This window comes from Paralichthys olivaceus, chromosome 10 (assembly GCF_024713975.1).
Source record: "Paralichthys olivaceus isolate ysfri-2021 chromosome 10, ASM2471397v2, whole genome shotgun sequence".
In the NCBI taxonomy this organism is placed as follows: domain Eukaryota; kingdom Metazoa; phylum Chordata; class Actinopteri; order Pleuronectiformes; family Paralichthyidae; genus Paralichthys; species Paralichthys olivaceus.
In genome coordinates, this window is record NC_091102.1 from 15,101,212 (window position 1) to 15,121,611 (window position 20,400).

Sequence of the window (20,400 nt, forward strand, 5' to 3'; positions counted from 1 at the left end):
AGATCACCTACTGATCACATGGGTCCATGATTAAATGTTGTAGACAAAAAACTGGCAATTTTCAGTCATTAACTGAAAACACACAAGTTCCCTGTCATAAAAACTGCATGTAAACAGTTGTTGTTTTGACACATTTTTGTATTGTAGCTTGGTGCTCTGTCCATCTTCCACTATTTTGTCTCTCAACAGGAGATGCAATCATACTGGTTGAATCCATGAAACAGTGTTATTGATCTGCAATCATTTTACACACCAAGCTCAAAGTTATTGATTACAGCGCATAACGTTGTTCGCTCAACAAGGGGCAACTGTGAATCCTGGGAGCAAAAAATACAATAATAAGAAAATATCTGTAAGGTTGGATAACAACAGAGCAAATGCTTTCATTCCCAGTATAGTAGCATCATTTTTTTTGTATCAATGGAACAATTAATTCAACAACAACGATCATTACTGACCCATACATGTACAGCAAAAAAAATAAAGGGACAGATCACAATACAATGTCTTGATACAGATCTTATATTTTTTATACATGTTTCTGGGAATTGTATGTATATTACAATAAGTTTGTAAAATCATGTCTCCATGTGTTTTGAGAGGCTTTAGTCATGCATGTGATAAGGAGAGAGAGCCCAGAATTTTATAGCCCTCACTCTAATATGAACAAACCATTACTCTCACCAGCCCTGACACTAATGCCCAAATGAGCAATAATTAACTTTGATACTAAACCCGATGCATGAGCAGCTTCAAGGAAACACACACATGCACAAATGCACGCACACATCTATATATTCTTTTAACTAATAATTTTTTTTTTTGTGCCTGATTTTCGTCAGCTCTTTTCATCAGTGCTCATCCATGCAAACGGCAGTAAAATGTTATGGAAATGAGTAAGGAATGTGCAGAGATAAATGATATGCTCAAATTAGCGCCTTTCCTTTAGCTTGAATGAACTTGCACATTGTGTATTTCTCATAAACAAGTGAAAATTAAAATGTCCACTTGAGCGAGTTTTGTGGCCATACAAGCAGTGCGGTCTTGTTTTGTATTGTATTGCATCACGGTGAGGCTGTTCCAGCCTTATCATTGTGCAGTACAGCCTTATGTATAAATCAAACCATGGCACACAAGCTGCGCTCACAGTCTTTCTCTGATGCACCAGTGTGCGCTCCCTTGTCAGGAGACTGTTTCTCCCGCCTGGGTGCTGTGAGTTTGAGCACGTCCTAATGACTGACAAGCAAGCAGCAGCTCATGCAAATCAGGCAGTGGTACCAGAGTTGAACCCCTGCATCTGTCTTTCTGAATTCACATCTGCACTGCTCACAATATCAATTATAACGATCCTTGTGTGTGTGTGTGTGTGTCTGAGAGACATTGTGTTCGGAAGTTTGAGCACATCTGTCCTATTGCCAGCTATTATCTAAAAACTACTTGTGTAATGAGAGTGTATGTTTGTATTGTCAGCTCAAAACCTTAAAAATCAGTATGACAGAGTATTTTAATGAGATAAGAGAGATTTGTCAGAGTATTGTGAAAGTAGTGTGTCGCTGTCTGTGCATGTGTGTGTCTGTGTGTTTGTGAGTGTCATTTTTCCTCTCTGCCAATTTGAGTCACTTTGTGACTTGCTTGAAAAACATGAAGGACTTGCCTTAACTTTGACTTTATTCATAACTTCCAGAGCAATGTGTGCAAGCTATTAGGACACAGCAGAAGAAAAGGTCAACGCATGAGGCAGCTATCATGGGGGCTTATGCAAAAATAACAAAATCTGGATTCAAGGATTAAGTGGTCAATGACAGTAGTAGGAAGGAGAGGTCTGAAGCTCAATATGATTTGCATGACTACTACAAGATCCCACTTCCTCCATCGCTACAAACCCCCAAGAAAGATTATATATTTCTTATTGCTATTTCAATAGTAACATTTTATTTAGAAAGGAATGACAAATAAACCACAACCACATAGTCCTGACGTGGCACGTAAGACTCCAAGTTTCTGCATTTTTTAACTTTAACTCTAATAGTTGCTTATTTATTTTGTTGAAAGATAATTCAATTTTGAATTTAAGTTTCCAAACTGGCTTTTATTCTGTTATCAAAATGTATAAAGACAACGTACTTAAGATGCAATTTACATTTGTTTGGGGTTCATTTAAATTCTTAATATTACATTTGTCAACTTAGGCACGTGTGCGCACTTATCCATGCATGGATTTTCATACATTCCAGCATAAAACACATGTCAGGCACCATCAAGGCTGTACTTATGTGCCACTTGATGAAAATAGCTCTCTGCACTAACAACTGTAAAGCTCAGGAAGCTGTGGCTTTAACCGAACAACGGCAGCAAGCAAGGCGTCCTCTCGTCTATCTCGTGTAATCTCAAGGTGCCATCTTATTCTCAACAGATGGCACACAACACCAAGACTGACTGAATACCAATTTGGGTTCCCCATCTGTTTTCTCCTGATTACTTTTGATAACAGACACTTGACAGAGTGTTAGGATGTCCCTTTATCTTCAGATCCTTTTCTGTTATTGCTGGGCATGTTGAGAGTGATTTCAACATGTTAAGTGATTATTTTATGATGTCCACCTTGTTGTAGTCTTTTTGTGCTTGAATGCGGGCAGATAACTACATGTTAAAGGCATACGGTTGCATTTTTTAAATCTTCATATTCTTTGGCCAGCATGGGCTTTTGAGTTTATATATCTGAGTTATGAATGTACAGTTTATGTATAAGTTCTGGGAACAAGGGCCAAGAAGTTTCGATAAGGTCAAGAATATCGCAAATATGACCGCAACAAAGAAGGAGGGGTAAACGTCTCCTCTCAACTCCCACAAGTGTCTACATTAATCCAATTTCTTTCACCTTTCCTCCCCCATCATTTACCCTCCATTCATCTCATTCCATTTTACAAATCAGCATTTCATTGCCAGCATTAACCGCATCACTTTTCCCTGCATAACAATGACTTAACGCTGTGTAATGGAGAGTGCTGTGTTGAAGCAGTGCCTTGGGAGTGATATGGGATGTACTGACTGAATGGGAAGCCAACAGTTGGGTCAAGGGGCAAAGACATACTGCTGCGGTGGCTGTTTTGATGGCTGACACACCCCTACACATACAGTAAATAGACAAATACCTGCACAGACATATGCAAGCTAGGGCAGGGCGACTTTTTCTTCGATTATGATTAATTCACTTTTATTCTATGCCCTGCCCCCCTGTCTAATAAACTCTAGAGCGAATCAAACCAAGACAAAGTAAACTTCAGTACTGAACGTGTCATAATAACTTCTGATGAGTGATGGTGTTTATTGGTAACGTGGTAAGTGACTGCAGGTCAGCCACTGCTGCAAAATGAACCTAATAGAAACCCGACAATTCGTGAATGCACATATTGGGGGAGATATACACCACAAATAAAAATAACATATTATGTAGAATATACATTTTCATAAAAAAACATCTTGGTCATACAAATTCAGGCACTCAGGCTCATGCACACAAGTGAACACATTCGAGGAGAGTGTCCCCACTGAGTCTTAATGAGGGGTCATAAACCCAGAAAAGCGTCACCTTGCAGAGTCCAAGGTCAGCAGGGTCATAGTCTTAAACTGATGAATTAAACATCAGTCTATCTGTCTGGCAGGTATAAATATTTCTCTTCCATTCTGACGGGAGCAGTGTGACACAAGGCGAACGTCCGTCCACAGAATCCCCGACACAGTTTGACATAGTGGGGCGAGACGGTGATTCTCGGTGTAATGGGATTCAGGGTGAAGCATGGTTGTAGAGTAGGTTTCATATTAGGTCCGTGAAATGATGTCTTACTGCAGAGGAGGGATTGGAGAAGGAGGGTGTGTGTGTGTGTGTGTGTGTGTGTGTGTGTGTGTGTGTGTGTGTGTGTGTGTGTGTGTGTGTGTGTGTGTGTGTGTGTGTGTGTGTGAATGTTTGGAGGTTGTTGCTGCTATGAACTGGACTCATGACGGCTTCTCAGCATGACAGCATTTATTTTGGACAGAGATGCAGCATGCTGACAGAGAAGAGACATTATGGTGCAACTTTATGAACTTTAAAACTCATGGTTGTCTTTCACTTACTTAAAAAAATAGGCTTCTCTGGACACTCCATCTTCTCCAGCTTTACCACACATGTCTGTGGAGTGTGGAATAATCCAAACAATGTTGCGTTTCCAGACAGAAAAATCAAAGTGCACTGGGAAATAAAAACCCTGGGATCCGGTGATGCAATGAAGCAATCATAAAAGCATGTCACAACCTCAACGTCTTTATGGGCACAAAGCAAGAGCATTGTGCCATTTTTATTAACTGTAGATTTGAAACATGCAGTAAATGTGCTTGAGAAACCATGTTGCAGAGGGTAGGGTGAATAAGAGTGCAAGTCAAGGAGCATGAAATATTGAACTGGAACCTCCATGGAGTTATAACCAGCAAACAAGGTTATACAGCGAGGTTCACGTAACACGTCAGGACCTTTGTCAAGTTGTTCTATTTGGCCATTTTGTAATACTAGAGAATTGTGTTTGGAGGTTACAGCTCCAAGACACCAAACAACTATCAAATACTTAACTATTGTTACCCTGTTTCCAGTAGCAGGTTAATGTTTTTACACGTGTGTGTGTGGGCCGAATTTTCAACAAACTTGTTGGGAGTATTACTTGTGAGGGTATCTCCAGATAATAAATGTTTGGAGCTCATTGGTCAGTGGGAGCACACACACAGTATGCTAAGTTTTAGGTCAAGGTCTGCCAGCCTGCTGAGAACTGTATGCTTGTCACATGGACGTGCACAGTGAAAGCGGTATCTTCCCTTCCTTTACCTTATCTATATACAGTATATGAAGTAGTTCTCAAGCAAAGGGGCTGACAAGTTGCAAGTGGTAGGCGTACAGTCTCAACTCCCAGAAGTGTCTTCACTTATCAAAACTCTTTCCTCCCTCAATCCCCATCATTTACCTTCCATACATCTCATTCTCATTTTACAAATCAGCAATTCATTCCTGCATTAACAACATCTCTTTTACCTGCATAACAATGACTTAATGTTGTTTAATGATGAGCGTTGTGTTGAAGCAGGGCCTTGGGAGTAATATGGGATCTACTCACTGTCTTGGAATCCAACAGCTCAGTCAAGGGGCAAAGACATATTGCTTTGGTGGCTGTTTTTATGGCTTACAGACTAATACCTGTAAAGACTCACCTGGGAAAATAACATATTATATGGAATGAATAGAAAACTTCTTTGTCACACAAACTCACAAACACATGCAAAAAAGTGAACAGACTTAAAGGGGAACTCTTTGCAAATCATTGTTCTGCATTTTGTTGCCACTTTGTTTATTAATGAATAACGAATATAATTAAATAGCAACTATCAAAAGTAGCAAGTGGCCCATGAGAAAACATCACCTGCTGCACCAGGTGAGAGTAGAGGACAACCAAAGCAACTATTGTACATGATATGTCAGATGCAAAGATACAAACATGAATTAATGCAGGCTTGTTTATGTAGTATTTATTGCACTATTGGTTCGCTGATCACATATATCTCATAGAGGTGTTGTTTGACCTATACTGCTGAAACCTGTTCAAATTAGAATTGAAAAGGGGAATATGTGTAAAAATCCTTTTAGCACAACATTGTGAATCCAAGCCTAAAGGGTTTTATTTAATCAAGTAAAATTGTGAGACATTATGAGAAAAAAATTACATATTCTCTGCATAATCTGGTCTAATGCATATTTTAATGAACTACTACATTTGCCATTTCAATACATGGCTGTGAGTCAGGGCTGATTACTTGGCCGATGTGAATCCAGCTCATGGTTACCATCCTAACACGTTCACACTCAACACTACACTTTCTTGTGGTATTTTTGCATTTTACACATTAATTCTCTATTTGATTTGGTTGGAATTTAAACAGGATTTACACATACTCATTGTATTGCATTTGATCATGGGTTTGCCCGACACTTGTTGCTGGCGCAATCACCACAACAATCACATTTTGCTGCTCAGAACACACAACAAAGATGGCTTTGTAAACGTGAATGTGCATGCTAGCTGTCAATGCAATGCTTAAAGATTCATTGGGTCAGATTTAGGAAAAAGGGATATGTTGTCTAAAAATTGAATATAAAATAATCCTACTGATGTTTTCACTAGTGTGTTTCATCTAAATTGTATGAATTGTTGTTTTCTTTACCCTTGAATGGGCCCTTTATATTAAAATACTTTATATTTACATCAGGTCCTCTCTGTGGAGGACCTCATGTTTTTTACAGTCGTCGTACAGTTGAGTTTTCAGTGAAGGCTGCCACAGGTTCTCTTTCATGTTTGGAAGGGGACTCCCCACTAGAGGTCACTAAATTCTACACACTGAACCTTTAAAAGAAGTGCATCGGAGATTGATAACCAACTGGTATTCACCAGCTGCCTCTGCCTCTTTTTTCCAGACTCTTTCTGATGGTTGAAGTCAGAAGGGATCAGTATTTGAATTACCATGAATTAATTGGCTAGGGTCTGCACTTGAGTGTTTCCTTAAACACAATTTGATTTGCTGCTGCCTCCACAGCCACATAAAATGTTGAGTTCTGCTCACTTGCCAGCAACGAAACGCAATGGATTGTCGCATGATGTCACCAGCATTTCTATGCTTGAGTCCTGCGTAAATAGGTGCTGCAGCAGAGAGAACCCTGGCATGAGCACTCAGTAAATTGTCTGGGTGCTGCACCGCCCCAGTAGTGTGGTTCTGCCCCTTTCTTAAATTGGAAAAGCAATGTTTGAAACTTTGCCAAAGACTTTGCATCCAAAAATCTTAGAGTAGACACTGTCTTCAGCAACACACCTGTTAATTTTAAAGGTGATCAGATGAACGACAAGATTCCTCCATTCATAGTTAGGTTACTGTAGAATTATTCAATATTTATATGACAGCTTCTTCCATCCCCATTTACCCTCTAAATGAAGTCTACTCATCTCTCCTAGTCTTCAATTTTGAGTTTGTACTCGTTTGGTTCTTTCCTGAGAACAAAGGCCTTTGTTTCAAATCATGAGGTCGACTGGAGGTCAAGCCAATAGAGGATCAAAAGCATGTGTTCTGAGGCACTGAGGAGAAACCACTGACTTTGATCTCCACCTTACTGTGGACAGGAGAGTGAACTGCTGGTCATAGCTTTTGGTATGTTTACTTTACCTCAAGGGTTCTTTTCTGCAAAAGAATTTTATATACTCTGAGTTAGGAAAGAGAACAAGTAAAAGCACAGGGACTTGGTTAAGTAGAGAAAAGTATCTTTAACGCTGTAAGATAGTAACACTTCAGAGTGATAATATTCACTAAACTTTGATGATCAGACTTTTTAGATCTGAGCAGCCTCTTCACAATCTGATATAGCCTGTAATCATGGGCCATGGGCCGAGATAATAAATTGGCTGCATTTGTAATACTTGAGTTTACATGTGGCTGATCAGAAGAGTTATAAGTATAGATATACTGGTGAATTTAATCTATGACTGCTATGGCTGACCAGACACATTTATTGCACAAATAGGAATGGAACAATACAACAAAGGATGAGAAGGAGGGATAAACTGCCCTGGTTCATGACTCAGACTGTCCAAATATCTTTACTTCATCTGTCTCTGTCTCTCCCTCCCTGTATTTAGCATTGTGGAGTCTGAACTCAAAGCTGGTAGAGTTACCACATGAAGCACTATCACTCAATTGCTGCCTTTTCTATTTCATTTTAAAGAACATAACTTAGTAAAGATGACGGCTTCATTTGACCGTAGCTCAACACGATGTGCTGACAAAATAACACTTTCACCTATTTCCAGCAGTTGCAGACATTGGAGTTGAAGCTTGGAAATAGATTTTACTTTTATTCAAAGGTATCTGTTTTTATTTGAACTTGTTTTCTTGTATTAAAAAACTGTTATATCCCAAAAATATCCCAAAATTTCTGTTGACTTTACAACTACTGCAAAAAACCTTTGCTCCTCAATTTGGAGGTGGTACAGGGTAAAAAAAAAACCCACAATGTCTCAACATTGCGTCCCACTCAGAGAAGCTATTGAAGGTGTCATAGGTGTTGCTTTCCAAACTAGCCCGACAATATGTTAACAATTATATATGTTAATATTTAGTAATTGGCAAAAACAGATTTAGAGAGTAACTATAAGATGTTACAAAGTAATATACATATAATCCTGTTTGTGTCAGAACGGCACTTACTTTTGCTTGGTGGCATCGGACAAGAGAGACAAGCACTGACACAGGTTATACCAGATATTGTACCTTTTGCTGATCTTTGAGGAGATGCTTATCAGTGGTCTGAATAATATCATCAAATAAAATCCCTGATTAGCTGCATTTTCAAATTTGTCTCATACAGTATATTATCTTCTATCTGGAGCTTAATACAGCACTTTGTCTATTGTTGTTATTCTGTAATTACAGTTATCTCACCTGCAACTAGATTGTGTTAAACTCTCAAGCAAAAGTGAAACTCCATTGCTGTGTCTTTTAGAAAACTCCCTCCCATGCATCTTTTGATGCATTCAGCTCTTTGTCTCTTCTAGCTGCTATAACTCTCTACCTTATCGATCTTAAACCAGGACATTTGTCTTTAAATGCCTTTTTGTGGAGCAGGGATTAAAATGTTTACCACTGTGTTGTGCTGAATGATTCAAGTCTGTTAATTTGATAACCTATTGCAATCATTTCCAGTTGAAGAGCAACAGTTATAGAACACTTCTATAACTATATAATCATGCTGTGATGCTATCAACACATTACAAAAGAGGACTGAAGTCTGGAGACAGCAGCAGAGGACGCTCTCTGTCTTACTAGAGCACAGCCTGACCTGGAATCTTATAATAGTGTGTGATGGTGTATGTTGCTGAAAGCTCCTTCTATTTCCAACCCTCCTTTGCTCTGGTCTGAACGAGATTCACACCACATTCATTTAACATTTGTCTTGCATACTCCAGCAATTTCTGTCACCATCAAAAACAGAGTCAGTTGAGGAGTGAAGCCAGAGCACTCACACCCCCCTCCCTCCCTAACCAGAGGCAAGAGAGAGCTTGTTAAATCACTTCTGGTCACGCAAGCCTCCACTTTTTTATTTATTTATGACTTTGTTCCCGAAAAGTGAGTCTTTGTCATCACCACCTCGCTTATCTTAAATACAGCTCTGGATTTCTTTGCAATTTAGGGGGTATTTTGTGAGTATTTATTGACAGCACATGTACACTATACAGCAATACACTTAGAACAGAAAATAGACAAACTGGAGAAAAGAAAAAAAAAAGTTTATATGTCAAACTGTAAAAAGAATTGCTTTACAAAATTCAATAATAATTCAATTCAGTGTCCACCGGGTGTATCTGTGTTTTTAATTTGTGAAGACGCTGGAGCATAACACAGCATCATTGAAATTTGGTCATTGAAATTTGGTCATTGAAATTTGGATTCAGTGTTTTAGATGCTCTGTTTCAGTTTCAGATTTATTACTGTAATATAATTAATAAATATCAAGCTATCTATATTATGTCATGTGGTGTTTTAATGCATGATATTCCAGTAAAATTAATTTGTGATATTCACATAAAAGTTTTCTTTTAAATATTAATTGTATACAGTTCATGAAATAATCTGTTGTAATCTCTGTTGTGCTCAGTATTTTTATATTATTATTATTTTACTAATATTCTCTATTGCCCTCTTTTCTGTCTGTAATTTGCTTCTTTACTGTATATTATTTATTGTTTATTTCCTCGTTGCCTCGTCTTCAGTCACCAACTCTTCTGTCATATGTTATTCTCTCCTCTCTCTGATTTTCAGAAAATATTTGAATATTTTTTTATGGAAATACAGTAACATCAAACACATACGTGATTACTCCCCACTTCAAATTGTCTTTGGTTTGAAAGATGCCTCTTTAGTAAAAGCAGGACTGATTTGCCAAATTAGAAAAAGTGGATCACTTGGGGCCACAACTAGCTGTTGGTCATACCGCTGGAGCAAAGTCCAAGGGTGCATGGGAAATGTCCTTATAGGTGCTCTGAGTTAGGTTGAATTTACTTAGATATACTGTGACTACATATTTAAAAGTGATCTTGGGTATAATAATATTTTCTGTAATATTAAAAGACGTACAATATTTCAAAAAAACTGCAACAGTTATACTCTATATTAATTTGTTTATTTTATTTTGTTTTGTTAAAAAATATTTTGTAAGAGAAGAAGTGGTTTTCTGTTATGATATTTAAAAATGTTACAGCTTTTATGCATGTTCTGTGGTGACAGTGGAAAATAAGCTGTAGAGCTAGCCACATCTGACAAGTTAAATCTATCATGAATGATAACCACTACATGGGGCTGATGATAGCTCGCTGCTGCAGAATGATCAATGAGCTCATTCGAATTGATCAGAATGGGATGTATCAGTATTTGTATAAGCCAAAGATATTAGATGATATTTATAAACTGAATAATTAGGACGACTGAAACAGAAGTTATTTTAAGCCTGATTGTTTTAGTAGAGGAAAGCTCATCACTGTGCAGGCTAATGTTCCTGCAATTCAAAATTATATTGCATTAGAACCATAGGTCAAAATGTACATTTATTTAAATGAGCCAGAGCAGATTTAGCTGGAAATATAGCAAAATGTTATCAGCACTGAAAGCGAATCCGACTGAATGTTTTTCACTTTCTCACTCTTTCTGCCCTTCTGCACACATCTGTCTCTCTGCCTGCATGTGAGACAAGTGCAAATTATCCTCTCAGCATGCCCTTGCCCTTGTAGCCTTGTTTTGATTCCTCTGTCCTCCCACCTCTCTGACTTTTCCTCCCTTCCTTCTCTGTCCCCTCCCTCTTCCCTTTTTTAATTTCTCACTTCACAGTGTGCTGGACAGGTTCTGTCTTTATCATAGGCATCATTTAATCTGCTTTGGAAAACACATTGTACACAATTGGAGGGCCCTAATTGATTTATACAATGTAATTACTCTGTTCTCGCACGTCTCATAAACGACAAACCTGGTCCCAGAGCCACTAATTAGAAGGGAACAGGATTTGCGGCTAATATAATTCATTATTTCCAAATTAGAGCCAGATAAGTTGTCACAATATAATGATCGTGCAAATGAACGCAGTTGTTTTCTGCTGTTGGGACTCTTGTTTTTGTTCTGAAAAGACTTCAGAGTGCTGGTTGCAGTATTTGCCTTTCATGCTGCGGTAATATTAGGTCCCTTAGGGCTGCACTCTCTGGGTATGCTGGCAAGGAAGAACAAGGACATGATTCTCTGCTTTTTTGGGACACTATGGTTAAATTCAGGGTGAACTCTTCATGAAATTACCTTTTCTCAGTGTTTTGGACCCTTTAAAAATGAGGAACTGAGGATAAATAGCACCTGTTCATTGGATATGTCCCTTTTTATTCAGACTTCCGCTGCGTCTGAAAAATATTTAATCTCACTAAATTCTAATTGTGTTGAGAGTTGGTTCATTGCGTCGTTTGTTAAATGAGCTCCAGTGTTACATTTGCTAATCCTATTGACCAATCACTAAACTAGAAAACTTGTCCTATTTATGAACACAAACTGATACAAAACAAATGTTAAATTCAAAACAAAGCAAAACAGAAAAACATTCCACACAAAATGTATATTTCTATAAATCTCCCACTATCCAGAAATGAAGCCACATTATCCAGGTTATGAACGCTGCCATCTTGCAGGGTTTATCACCTAAACTGCAGTCAGCCACCAGGGGGAGACCAAGGTGCTTTGGCTTGTCTTTTGGAAAGCTGCCAACCTCATGATCAGTCTATGGTACCAAACCATCTGAATGTGCTAATGCGTGGTTTGTGATTTCCTCAGGATTCATTGTGCTTCAGTGACAAAATGTTTTGTGGCAATGGCGGCAGCAAGCCTGGTGAAACATCAGAATAATTTTTTTTAACTTGAGTAGCTTCAGCTTAACTGAACAGCTAGTGATACACGTTAAAAAAAAATCTTCTCAGTGTTTTCAATGAACTAAAGAATTTTCTCGCAGCTCTGTTGCTAGGCGACAGCTTGTGAGGGCAGGACAAGCTGGTGACGCAATAAACAGACCAGACAGTCTCATTTTGGTTCAACTGAGGGGGTCGAACCAACATCGGCTGTGTAGGACGCGTCCTCTGAGGGGATGCTGCCCCTGAATTGAGGCACAGCTTAAAAAAACACAGTAAACTTTCATACTTGAAATGTCCTCCAGCAGAAAGCTGTAGTTACACTGAGTGAGAGTGACTGTAACTACGTGAACGTAATCTTGTTGCCAAAGAGACGGCATGTTCAGTTAACCCGCCCTGGATAAGGAGGATTGCTGGATTGTGCATATTCATCTACTTGTGTAATCATTTCTGCAGTGTGTATGTTAGTGTTTTTCTGTGTGTGTGTGAAAAACTCTAATTCATTCTGTGCCCGATGTTTAGGCTATTAGAACAAACAGCCATGGGGGTGTGGCTGTCAACACTCATTAGCGCTGCTGTCACTGCCGCCACTCCAATAATTACTGCCACTGTAAACTAACCGGTGTCACTGCGCTCGGCTCACAGCTACCTGCGATAGCGTTGGCCCAATGTAGCGCGGCTGCTCGGTTCTGTCAATTAGCATGAGTCACAACAGATTTACTCACACACTCACACTGAATGTCCACTTTTAATGTCCTGGTGAGAGACAAGCTATTTCACAGAAGCAGGGGGTCTTCAGTGGTCCTGAAAATTATTGTTTTAATTTGCCTGTCATCTTCAATGAAGATGCTAATTGGTCTGTATGTTCTGTATTTGCTCATACTGTGTGTAAAGCAACATGAGATAAATAAAGTTATGTTTCTTATGTTAGAATATTATTTTTTTACAGACATTATTTATTTTTTGAGTTTTGTATTGATAGTTTTGATGTTTACAGTTATGACAAGGACTAAACATTAACACACTACTTCATTTAAGTGCTGACCCACAATATTAATATATCACATACAACAATAATGTTCAACATTTATGATACTAAAAGAAACAAGCCAATCAGGGGATAATTACACATGGTTTTGACACTAATGATACTTTTACTACTGGTTTGCATTTTTATAAATGAGTTGTCCATTTAGTAATTGTAGGAACAACATGTTGGTAATCCTTTATTTTAATTAATAAAGATTATGACATAATATAATTGTATTATTTACACAATTATCATATAATATATCTATTACATTTTACAAACTTTTGTCATTTGTTTATTGGCCTTAATTTTTTAAATCACAAGTATTATTTATGAGATCTAATATTTAGAGTTAATATAAGTAATCAATGTATGTTTGTTAAACACTACTGATTAATACAGAATCACGTCCATCATTGATACGTCATTTTCTGTGTTAATGCCTCATATTACTGGTGTTTCTTTAATAAGCTGTCATTGTACTACATATCTCTTTAAGGACTTACTGAATTTTAAGGAAGGAGGAAGAAAATCAGCAGTAACAGTAACATTTTCTTTTTTATTCTATTTAATATCTGCTAAAATAGACAAAGGTCTATAGTTAGAAAGAGAGCTGAATGCTTACCTCTCTGTATGAACATCTTTGAGCCATTTCTCCCAGCTCAACAGGTTTCCTGTCCTCAGTCCTGTTTATTGCACCGATACATTGTATTATTTTTTTATTTTCTCTGCTCTAAGGTTACTGTGTTTCATTTGGCTTTGACTATCCTGCATAACAAATTATACATACTGTATGTATATGCTTTATGTTTCCTATTGTTTATATTAAGTAGGAAACAGCATTTGACATTGGCAGAGCTGCGTGGTCTTGTTTACCCTGTTATTGTTTGCAAGGCGTGCACTTAACACATTTAGTTTTTGTAATTTGACATTTCTAATATGCATGTTCTCAATTGTTATGGAATAATTGGTTGGCTATAATGTGCTGGCTGCTCCAACAACAGCACACCATGAATACCAATGTGGCAGCATGAGGAGATGTGCAGACATAGTGCTGCTGTGAGGTGTGAAACATTATGTTTTCAGGGGGAAATTCAATAGATTTAGAGGGAGCCTGATGAACTTTTGTTATTAGACAAGTAAGTGCTGCTGATATTAACCTGTAATTTAAAATATGATTTGAGCCAGTGAGTGTGACCAAGGGTGGATGCATCTTGAGCTTATGAAAAAGTAGTGATTAGATGAAATGGGTGATTTCCCTGCATTAGCCAAGACTCTCTGGAGTAAAATCATGTCATCATCAGGCTACGTGACAGACAGTAAGTGGAAGGAGACCAAAATGTGTCCTCCTCCCTGGAATGGTGTGTTTATCACCTGACCGCATAAGAACCCTGAATTTACTAAATCGAGGATAAGTGATTTTTATTATACAATATCCCTCTTCATTAAAATGTTGCATAATGTGGGCTTTGCTTTTTAGCTGGCGAGACATGCAGTGACATTGTGAGTGAGAGAGAGAGAGAGAGAGCAGGAGGGAGAAAAAAGTGAATGGAAGAAAAAGAGGGAGTAAAAGAGGGCAGCGTGGTTGGAAGAGGAGAACCAAGGAGAGGTCGGTCCAGGGTCGGTGAAGGCCCGGCGGCCATGGATCCTTCTCTACGAGGACAGAGACTGATAAGGCCCAGGTAGCTCATACAGTGCTGAGGTTTAAGAGGGCACCAAGATAACAGGCTGCCGATAGGGCCATCCGAGTCCACTGGGCTGCAGATAAGAGGCAAGGACTTGTTGCCCTCAACAGGAACAAGACAACTCATTTTACAGGACTTATATTTCTGCTCTGTGGTGCCAGCAACACTGTCTCTAGAGTATTCAGTGGGATGAACCAAAGACTGTATGTTAAAATGCACATAGACAGGTCAGGAAAATGCGCTGGCTGAAATGTGCATTCTTTCAAATGACCAGCAGAGGGTGACTCCAGTGGTCGCAACATCATGTCAGATTCTATAGAAAATGATTCTTCCTCTCACTTGATTTACGACCATAAATATTTTCTGCAGAAGTTAAGAGTCTCAATCCGTAGTTTCAAGATTTCTTCAATACAGCGAAATGTTCCCTTTGTAAATAATGGTCCCATTTAGAGTCAAAGAGACAATAAAGCTTGATACTGATATGTGGTTACTGTGTGATTGGCAGCTAATAATAACCAATGGGCGCAGGTCACAGGTGTAGGTGGACGCACAGTGTCCTTCACCCCCCCATTCCTCCATATATGGTTACTTCTGGTTTCAAAAAATCAAGATGGCGCTGGACAAAATGACAAACTCGAGGCTTGAAGACGGCAGTTCACAAACAAGTGGGTGGCGTTACGAAGGGTTGACACTCGGTATAAATGTAAATACTGTACTTCATCTCTTGCAATTAACAGCTCAAACATAAATATTTGGAATTACAAGAGGGGTTATAAGGTAATTAATATTCGATAGGATTGCTTTTTCCGTGCAGTCACGAGAGAGACACTTTGGGTCACGATTCAGGTTATTATGGCAGCGTTGTTTGAGAAATATTGGCAGTAGTATTGGTTTGTAAAAACCCTCAGTGTATCAGTCAAAGCCTCATTTCTGCTGCTCTATTACTGTGTGTATTATTCACGACAGACAGCTGTGTGTGGTGCACACATCTACCCGGCGGCATGATGAGCCTGAGCTGTGCTCTTTTACCTTCCCCTTTTATTGTGCATCCGCTGAAACACAGTTGTCAAACCTCCATATGGAGCCCCAAGGACAAAACACATTAGGTAGGAAATGTTTCATTTTGATAGAAATACTCTCAGACTCTGCTCGTTTCCATTTAGCATTTGTCTCACTCAGCGCGCTCCTCCCACAAACTCTGCTACCATCGTTTGAAGTTGTTATCAAATTGTGTGGATGTGCAGTTTCGGAGAGATTTATCATCGGCTTCTGAAACTGGCTTCTCATGTGCTGGAATTGCAGACGTGCATGTAACTTGATCAATACTCTCCGTGTTGTGAGTGTGAAGGAGTCTCTGCAGTTATCTTGCATCTTAGGCTATTTACATTGTGACATCTGTTGGTACGTTTGAATTTCACTCTGTGTCAGCTAAATTACAACACAGCAGATTTACAGTGAAGATAAAAGGTGGAGATGAATTGTTTCATAAATGCACAATCTGCACACACAAGACACACACACACACACAAACACACACACACAAAATATCAGTCCCCCAAATTTGTCCATGCACCTCTTTGGTGCTTAAAAATAAACTTAAAATACCTGATAAAATATAAAAATATATATGACACCAAACCTAAATATAATGTGATATGGAAATAAATGGCATCAATATGCTTTTACTCATGAAGATGACAACAACCTCCTTGCTGGAGGTAAGAAGTGTATTAAAAATGGTCAGTAAAGGAATCTGAGGCTCAAATATCTGCTGGTGGTCATATCTGTATGTATGTATATATGTGTATATATATACATATATATATACACACACACACACACGAGAATAGATGGCTAATTGGTTAGACTGACTCTCCAAGTGAAACTCAACTCAACATGAGAGCAGTTTACTTTCTCAAGACAAATACAGATATGCTGCACATTATTACGTGCGTGTCTCGTGCACATGTCTGTATCGCCATTATGTATTTACGAGGGATAAATTATGTAGAATAAAAATTGTTTTACAGGAATAGTTACATCTGCTTCATAATTTACTGTGGCAAAGGTGTTCCGGGAGGCCAGTCACGCTATGGGCAAAGGATTCCAACTCAGCACACTTTTTTTTAGTCAGCCAACATCTGATAGCTCTAAAGTTAACTCTCTAAGTTGACAATATCATCATTCGTGCTGTGGGGGAAATTTTATGCGTCTTATTAAAGTTCCCGGTGGGGATGTGCATGATGTTTGACAAAAGTTATTGGTACACAGTTCACTGTGTTAACGATAAGAAATGGTGTTGCAGCAGTGACTGTGAGGAAATGTTAGTGTCCCAGTATAGGATCCACACAATTATTTTATTCTACTTACTTCTATAAAATACACTGATATAAGACGCCACACAATGTTCACATTTTTTATTCATTGTGTGTTTGCACATGTCCTGGTTAAACTTCCCACATCTCTTTTCTTTTCTCTTACATCCTTGTCAATTTAATTTTCAGAACTCATCACAGCCTCCTTCCGTACAACCATAGGTATGTTTGCATGCACACACACACACACACAAACACACACACGCACACACACACACACATATCAGGCATGCAATGCTCCATCTGTCTGGGGGTTAAGAGTGGCTTGTCAATCATGATATAAATTAGACTAAGATTTTTGTTAGTGTGTATGAACAGTATTTGTGTGTGTTTGCCTGTTGTTGTGTATATTTTCTGTAATTGTGCACCTATATGTATTTACATAGACAGGTGTGTGTGTGTGTGTGTGTGTGTGTGAGATACTAGACTACTCCATCAACAATCTTCCTCTGTTCACTCCGTGGCTCCTCCCCTGCTGTTTCTGCAGCAGGAACAACTGGGGGTTGGGAAGAAAAAGTGATATCACTGTTGCTACAAACCCCTGCGGATACGTCCCATACCCTCCATTATTAATAACAGCGTGCTCCAACCTTCCAATATTGTATTACAGCAAGGTGTGTGGGTGTAAATTCTGGTGGCAAGAACTTTTAGTTATATTTGAGGAGTTTGTAGTCAGGAACAGTGAGTGTGTGTGCACGTGTTTGTACATGAGTAGATAGTGATACAGTCGCTTGAACGATGCAAAGAGGAAGAGCTAGGGAGAAGTTGTGTGTAACCATCTCATTTCCTGGCCCTGTTACTTTCTTATTTTAAAGTTTGATTTAACTTAGATAAACCAAATAAGAAACCACAACAAACAAATCAGCTAAATCTACTGTACTGTAAGTGCCAATAAGAGGATGGAGGAGAAATGTTTAAAATATGCCTCTAATGGTAGAATGTACCTGCAAAAGTGTATATTCCAAATTTCTGTATTTTTTTGAATATTTCCATTTCAGACCATATTGTACGTCTAATCCACTAGAAATGTTGTGTTACTCCACTATGTATATTTAAACAAATGTATGATTTTCTTTAAAATATAAGGCTTTGTTACATCTTAAACCACCCACCTACATTTTACAATTAAAATAATTAGTTCATTGACAGAAAGTTAATGCGTAACTATTTGATAATTGCTTTTATCATGCAATGTCAAATAATATTTCACTGCTTCAGCTTTATGAAAAAAAAATGGCTGCTTAAATCATTTTAACTTTTGATTTATTTTGACTCATTTTGTGGTTTAGACTGCCTGCAGGAAAAGTGAAGTCTTTGGAAGGGGGTCACTTTGGGATCTAGTAATAATTTATCAGGACACTTCTTGAGGTTGTACAAACCAAGCTATCAATTGATGGATCGATTAAATAAAAATGTAATACATTTTGGCCATTAGTTGCAACCTTATACCAAATTTTTAAAACCACCTCAACCAGCAACAACAGCACATGTCTACTTATAAATAAAGTCATACTAATCTTAAGATATACCTTTGCTGTTGATACTTCTAGTTGCCTACATCCCCTGATTTTACTCATATAAGTCATGTGATTGCAGGAGCTTTTTTTGTAAATTATTTAAATAATTGTATCAGTAAAGTAAAATCTTAGTGAAAGATCTAAACACTTGTTCCACCATGTCTGCCTGTGATATACAATATGTGGGATTTTATTGCTGATGTTAAAGTGTGTCAAATGTAACTGGAACTCATGCCCAAGAGAAAGGTCCTTTTTTGGGCTAAACTGGAACCACACAACTCAGAGCCATGTCAAAAATGTCTAAAGATTGCTGTCAGACACCTCCTTGTGCGCTATCTTGAAGCAATTAGACCAAACCTAAGCATTCTCCGGCCCAGTCGCGGCGTGCCATTCTTTTTTTCCCCCCTGATCTCCCTCTTCTTTTTCTCACATCTTTCATGCCGCACTCTATTTATCCTTTCCTTTCGCCAGCTCTCTCTCACACTCTGCCTCGTCCTCTCCTGAGTCACCTTCACTCCTCCTCCTCCTCCTACTCTGCTGTGTTTTATGGCTAAAAGCTGTTATTCCGCTCGGCTGCAGCCCGACTCCTCTCTGTAATATTTCATTCATCAGAACAATTAAAGCGGAACATTGGTTTCCAGGGTGATAATTAGGGCTTGATGAGTGAACCTGAACACCACCAGGACAAGACAGCTTGATTACTCTCATTTGCCGGTCTCTGTGCTATTCCAGGGTTATTATCCATTGTCTTGTCAAGCAAATAGAGGAAGAAAACAGCCATGAAATGGAGAGAGGTGAGACCTAGAGAGACAGATAGAGATAGAAGTGTAGAGGTAGGAAGAGTCATGGGAGAGATTGTTGGAGATGAGTGGCTTGTAATAGGAGCAGGTCTTTTGGATAGTGATACACCACATTAACTTCATCTCCCGCGACTCTTCAATAAAACACCCATGGCATCTCTAACCCAGTGCCCCGGACCAGGAAACTTCCTCAACTACAGAGAACTGCTTCTGATTCTATTCTTAGTTTTTTGCTTTTATTTAAAACTTGTATTTTTAAAGCCCACACAGGAATTTTATTAATGAGACTGGTCACCTCCACCTCCTCCAGGCGGGCGCATAGCTTACAAACCAGTAATACATATTTTAAATAACGAAATTGAATTAAGTAGTTTGTATAGAGTGTTTTTTGTCATAACAACCACTCAAAGCGTTTCACACTACAAATCACATCAACCTCCTCACACATGCATTCATACAGAAATATATTGTGCTTCTCTATCGCTAATCCTTCCATCAGGGAGAATTTAGGCCAAAGAACAGTGTTACAGGCTAACTGGAGGGGTCGAGGATCGAACCCCTGAAGCCCAATAACAGTATGTGAATTTGAGGAGCTGGGGATCGAACCATCGAGCTACTGATTAGTGGATGACCTCTTCTACCTTGTGAGGCACAGCTGCTAAACTCATAAACAAACTTATATCATTTATATTTCTAAATATCAATTTTATTCCTTATGTTAACTCGCATAACAATTTTCAAATGGTAATGCATGTATCCAAGCTGACCTTTCTCTACATTATAAAATTAGCACCCAAACGTCAAAATGTATTTTATGTTTTCCTACAGCGTAGCACTCTACATTTACGCTGATGACAGATTCAGCCCAAAAGAGTCCTTGGTGCAGTAAATGATTTCATGAAGAATCAGGCATGCGTGAATTCACATGCTTTAGTATTGTTTGATATGCTTCAACTCGACTGTGCTGCACCACCTCTAAACACTCGTCTCAATGGCATACTTG